This window comes from Paralichthys olivaceus, chromosome 1, assembly GCF_024713975.1.
Source record: "Paralichthys olivaceus isolate ysfri-2021 chromosome 1, ASM2471397v2, whole genome shotgun sequence".
Lineage (NCBI taxonomy): Eukaryota > Metazoa > Chordata > Actinopteri > Pleuronectiformes > Paralichthyidae > Paralichthys > Paralichthys olivaceus.
In genome coordinates, this window is record NC_091093.1 from 10,997,245 (window position 1) to 11,003,047 (window position 5,803).

The window sequence follows — 5,803 nt, forward strand, 5'->3', positions numbered from 1 at the left end:
CAAAATCTTAAAATCAACATTGGACTTGACAGGACATTTGGGCACAAGAATGGCAGACCTTTAAGTTTGTTTGTGCATGCGTGCGTATTAGGCAAAGACATTTGGGCGTTGTAATGTACGGACATCCAGATGGAAAGGTTCCCGAGGCCTGGCCCTGCAGTGTTATGGGTTTGGTGATTAATAGGGATGCAGTTGAGGGGGGGCTGCAGAATCATTAATTGAGCTCAGGACCTCATCTGCAATGTTTTGATGAAAATGAAGGGAGGAAGAAGGGTTGAATGTGTTGGGGCTGGTTGGGACAGCAAGAAACTTTGATGAAGGCAAACAACTGTGACGGGTTGGCTGTGGGAGTGGGCGTATAGATGATGTGTCCTGTGTGGTGTGTTGCTCACTTTCCTGTCTTAAATCTCATCATTGACTAAACCACAGAAATATCCAAATTTCTTCTTTTCACTGATGTACAAAATATTTAACCTTGCCGGGCACAAAAGCACAGTTAACCTTGCCTGAGGGAAATAACATTGTCCTGCAGTAACTTTAATCTTATAGTGCTCTACTACTCTCTTTGAGTGATGAATGGTTAATTGATCCTAAATGGCAAACATCATAAATGCAGAAAAATACACCTAGAGGGAGAGTGCATGAAAACACCCCTCCTTTGCAGATGAGCTGCAATTATCACTCCGTGTGTGAAAGGCTGAATTGTGCTCAAGAGGAAAGTCACTCTGCAGCGTTTGCCTGATTGAAAATCAGTTCTCATAAACACTGCCATCACCTTTATAGTCTCCCAGACAGTTTGATTCCCAGGAGCTGTAATAAAAACCCAGGGGAATATGAGGTCACATGCAGTTGGTGTTTTGCGATAAGAAAGGAATGATAGCCCCCTTTGTCATGAATTTATTTCCTTCAATTGACATTAAAGATTGAGTGCTGTAATTAGTATGTGAGCTGCATTGTGTAGAACGGTCTATCAAAATACATTTTTACAAATGGGCAGAATCTTCTGCTCCTTCAACCATTAATTGTTCTTTTGAACACTGATGAGTGGATGTTACATACTTTGATGTAGATAGATTGGGGTAGAATTCAATGTATTGTGCACTAATTTATTTCAACCTTTCATAAATCTTCTTATTCATCCCCCCAAAAATCTCTCCACCTCTGCTAAGAGCTGAGGCTCGGCATGAGATCTTCAGGCAGTGCGGTGCTGAGCTGGGCCTGTTCATTGTATCTCCAGACTGAGGAAGACCTTCTCTCATAAATTCTGCAAGCCAATTTCATTGTGTTTTAAAGACTTTTTATTCTGCTTTTTAAAGGCTCATCTTCTACTTTCACCTCAACAGTGGTAAAAGGCTACAAAAAGAATCTGTGACCCATTGCATGTGCGCGAGAACTCACCAACATGCCTTCCTGCCCATATCAATGTGTCTGTAAATATTTCACCCATACCAGAAAATTAATAAATGAACAAATGTAAAATTCTCTTTTGAAAAACTTAAAATGAAAGTCAAAATGAGATACTTTCATTAATTAAAGAAAACCTTTTTAATGTTAATTTAAATCTACTGGAACCTCAGCTGTGGCATTAACCTGCTGTAGTTTTTTTCACAACTGAAAAGATTGAAGCCAAAACTGCATTTTTATGTACCTCGAAAAGTGACTCAGAAAATTAAAAATATTTTGGAAAACGATATATCAACATATATGACAAAGAAAATACCAAAATAAGACATTTATGATTCATTCCCTCCCACATATTAAACGTATCTTAAGCCACAGAGAATGTCTTCATTGTGCTGCAAAGACACATTTTGAGTGACAAATAACAAATTGTCACAAAGCTTGATAAATGCATTGCAGATCCAGAGTTTGCTTCACAGGGAGAGACACTTCAATATTTCACCATCTTGAATTTGATTAATTTGAAGCAAGAGCGATCTATCTAATAGGTTAAATCTACAAATGGTACCTGAATGGATTTGTCACTAACTTATATATAGAGAGGTATTCACATTGGTAATGCTGGACAATTTCTACCCATAACTTAATAAAAACCCATAAAACCCATAAAAATTTGAACTTGATCATGAATTACAAATTAAAAGCATTACTCTTAAATCTGTCTATCTAAGCCTTCTGTGTTAGACAATTGTCTCTCTGGAGAAGCATATAACACTTAAAATAGAAACTATGCAGAGTACTTGGCAGTATATTGTGATATAATTGTCTCTTGCTCATAAAAGAGGTGTCAGTTAAAAAATAAACAAAAATAAAAATAGAAAACTGAGACAATTATTCAGATTTAGTGTGACACGTTGCATCTGCTCAGTTCAACTGAATGTGACAGGACTAACTTAGCTGCTGTTCTGTTTTTTCTCTGGCCAGTCTAAATGCAAAAGAGAGAGAGACGACAGAGAGAGACGACTGAATTTTCTTCCCAGGGTTCCTCTAACTGTATCTCTCAAAGAAGCGGACTTTAAACCCCTTTAAATGGATCCAATAACGGAGAGGGCTTTTCGGTGACGCTTGTGTAATTGTGTAACCCTAATTTTCCTGGCACGGAGGCTCTGACAGAGGCCTGTCATCTCCCTTAAGCCTCTTCTCTCAGCCACGATGCTGGAATGAGATCTCGTCTTAGCTGCAGAAATGCTGAAAGTAATATAACAGACACCAAGAGAACAAAATCACCTTCTTACAGAGAAATCCCTTAGAAAAAGGGCTTTAGCTTCCATATCTATGCTGGCCTCTCAGCTGACATGATGCAGTGAAGAGGGCTGCGCGATACCCACTCATCGTACGGTCTCACAGATGAGGGAAATGTTTCATCTCTCATGGTGATGAGTAATTTAATGTCACAATTTCCTCAGTGGCTTATTCACATGTAGCCCTGCTGGTGCAAATATTCCCTGGTACGCTGATGAAGAAAAAGAGCGCACTGGCTAAATTCACCTGGCATTTGCCCCTCCCCCTCCCCATGCCTCTCAGACCTCATAAGCAGCAGCAGCAGCATCCTCTGGCACGGCAGTCTAATGGCTCATAAATGTTTAATGGCAGTGCATGATAGTGCAATGACATCTGGCTATTCCGTGTCTAGTTCGACTACTGCTAGTTCTATGAGAGGAACTCAAACTGTGATGAAAAGAAGTCTATTGTCCCTGTGACTTCAGTCAAGCCAGTGGAAACTCTGTGGTGTCAGGCTCTGAATTTAAATGAACAGAATTAATATGGAGACTGTTTTGCCATACAACGTAACGCAGGACTTTAGTTCTTCTTAATCAATTAGAAACAGCAGCCATTTGGTCACTGATGTTAAATATACTGTTGCGATTATTCTGACGTACATAAACTGTTTCGGATTAAGAAAATAGATTAACACAGGATGACTGTATGTCGTGAGTGCTTGTGTGTGTGTGTATGTGTTGTGGAGGGGGGTGTCTAAAATTACTGCAGATAGTAGCAAATCTCCCCCCCCTTTGATCTTTATAACCATCAAAGGGATCCGTCCTCCCAAAGTCAGACACCCAGCTCTGTACAGCGCTTCGTTTCTTACGCTTTGAAAGAATGTCAAGCAGCATCTCTTCATTTCTGCTGGTCAGTAATCTCTTTTTACACAGAAACACTGTGAGATTGTTGCTTCCTAGATCACAGGCTACCAGCCACAGCACATAGCTAGTACAATAACAAATGTAAAAGCAAGGTGCTGCCTGCAGCTATCGGTGTATGAATAACATGAGATGGAAAACACTGTTTGGCTCTTCTTATGCTTATGATCTGGAATGAAACTTTAAATCCATTTTCCAAGAAGTGTCTATGCTTACTCATGCTTTCATATGCCCTGTATTTTTTTTTTCAAAAAAATTCATGTGTTAAATATTATTCATGAATCTTTTAGTCTATTACTCTACGACTGACATTTGTGTTTTATTCAACGAGGTTATGTTTTCGCCTCTGTTCATTGTTGGGTTTTTTGATTGGTTGGTTTGTTTGTCAAAAGGTTAGTTACTCAAAAGCTACTGAACAGACTCCTGTGAAACTTGCAGCAAGGGTAGGACATGAGCCAAGAAAGAATCCCTACATTATGGACCAGATCTGGATCCAGATCTGGATAATAGGCTGATCCAGGAACTTTTCTCCTTGCTCTACTCATCATGGTGAGATATTGGGTTAGCCTTGGCAGAGGTATGGGCTCTCCCAGCGCCCCTCTAGTTTAATCTTATATATATAAGATTTTGTGTATATAAAATCATTAATGACCTGAAACTGAGACCAAAAACAATGATACAAAAGTCCACTAGTTCGTATTGAAAAACAGGAAGAAGAACTCTCGACTGGTAATTACTTTGCCTACTTTTCTTTTGGTTTTCAGACCCTGTTCATTAATCTTACACTAATGATGTCTTTAGACAAGAAATGTGCCTTTCCATGAGTAAAATACACCTAACCTTGGAAAATGGTACCGCCTCCCCCAATATCTACTGGATTATGCTTTCTGCATTAATATTACAACTTTTAAATCACCTTCTAATCCCCCATGACTAAGAGGACTGGAGCCCAATGGTCCCTGTAGCTATTTTTGTTATGTCAAAGTGGCAAAAACATTTACACCTCTCTCTTTAACTGCACGATTTTTCTTCTTGCACAATCACACAACCAACAGGGTCAGAGCAATATTTACAGTTGTAACATGTGAGTATAATTGTCATTATACCTTTAGATACTTTGGGTGTGATTTATGTGTCTTATTATTTTTTTCTCCATTGCATGCAGGAAAAGTGACTTATTAATAATTTAAGATTTTGTGAGGACCTTGAAGAGGGAGCGTTGAATGAATCTTCCTTTGCTGAATTCCATCTCTTCTGTCATTCTTCATTTAGGTGACTGCCAGCAATTTCTGCTTAGTGAAATTTCAAATCGGTATCGAGTAATTTGTCGTTTATCACAGCGAAGTTCGACATCAACGATACTGTCTCACTAACACCGATGACAACCTTTATGCTTGTATGATTCATTCAAATGTTGCTAGGCAGCTTTCTCTTGATAGTTATTAGGATATAGCCTGCTGGTACTGGTGTGCAGGACTAACTGTAGACAGTGATGGCTTGTTTTTTCCATAATGGAGGAGACGACTAAGTGAAGAGATGTTTAAAATTGATCTGTTTGTTGAGCAATGGAAATCCAATCCACTGCAGGCTTCAATCGGTGGACTAATGTGATGATAGCTGAACCCAAACATTTACCACTGGCCTATTTGTCATTTTACTTCCAACAATAGATACATAATTAATTTTGTCAAATGGACTGTTCCTACTCACGTTCACATTGCTGCAGTTAATGTTTCGATCAATCAAATTACTCAGGGGTAAAACAATTTAATATCTGTGTCTTTCATTCCTCAAGAGTTTGAACCTTCTTTTTCAACATTTCAGTCGACAAGAGTGTCCTGCAACCAACAGAACAGGCACACTTCTATTCATAGGTGACTGAACAAGACCTACCCAAGATCTCAGTGTTATATCAACATCATTAATCTATTTAATAAAGCGGTCTATTAAGAATGCACACAAGAACAACAAAGATTGTCCTTTGTCCTGTTATGCGTCCACTGAAGCTTGTAGTTTTATTTGTGGATATACAAACAATAAACATATTGATATCATATGTTGATTACAATAAATGGTACCCTGTGGAGGTTTTTGTAAACAAATAAAAAAAATACACCAAAATACTACATGAGTATCCTAGAGGTCAAAAAACATGTTAAATGGATTTCTTTCTACATGAAACATGTGCAAAGGTGATATTA

At 38.6% G+C, this 5,803-nt stretch overlaps 1 long non-coding RNA gene across 4 annotated transcripts; it reads left to right on the forward strand.

The window, feature by feature from the left end:
• The first annotated feature begins 1,254 nt into the window (after window positions 1-1,254).
• On the forward strand, window positions 1,255-5,564 carry LOC138412291 (uncharacterized). 4 transcript variants are annotated; one of them, XR_011239294.1, is made up of 4 exons: window positions 1,265-3,591; window positions 3,995-4,151; window positions 4,367-4,874; window positions 5,427-5,564. It is a non-coding gene; the product is annotated as an uncharacterized lncRNA (long non-coding RNA). The 4 variants fall into 4 exon arrangements; XR_011238907.1 differs by having other exon boundaries at window positions 1,266-3,591; window positions 4,768-4,874; XR_011245931.1 differs by having other exon boundaries at window positions 3,995-4,874.
• The last annotated feature ends 239 nt before the right edge of the window (window positions 5,565-5,803 follow it).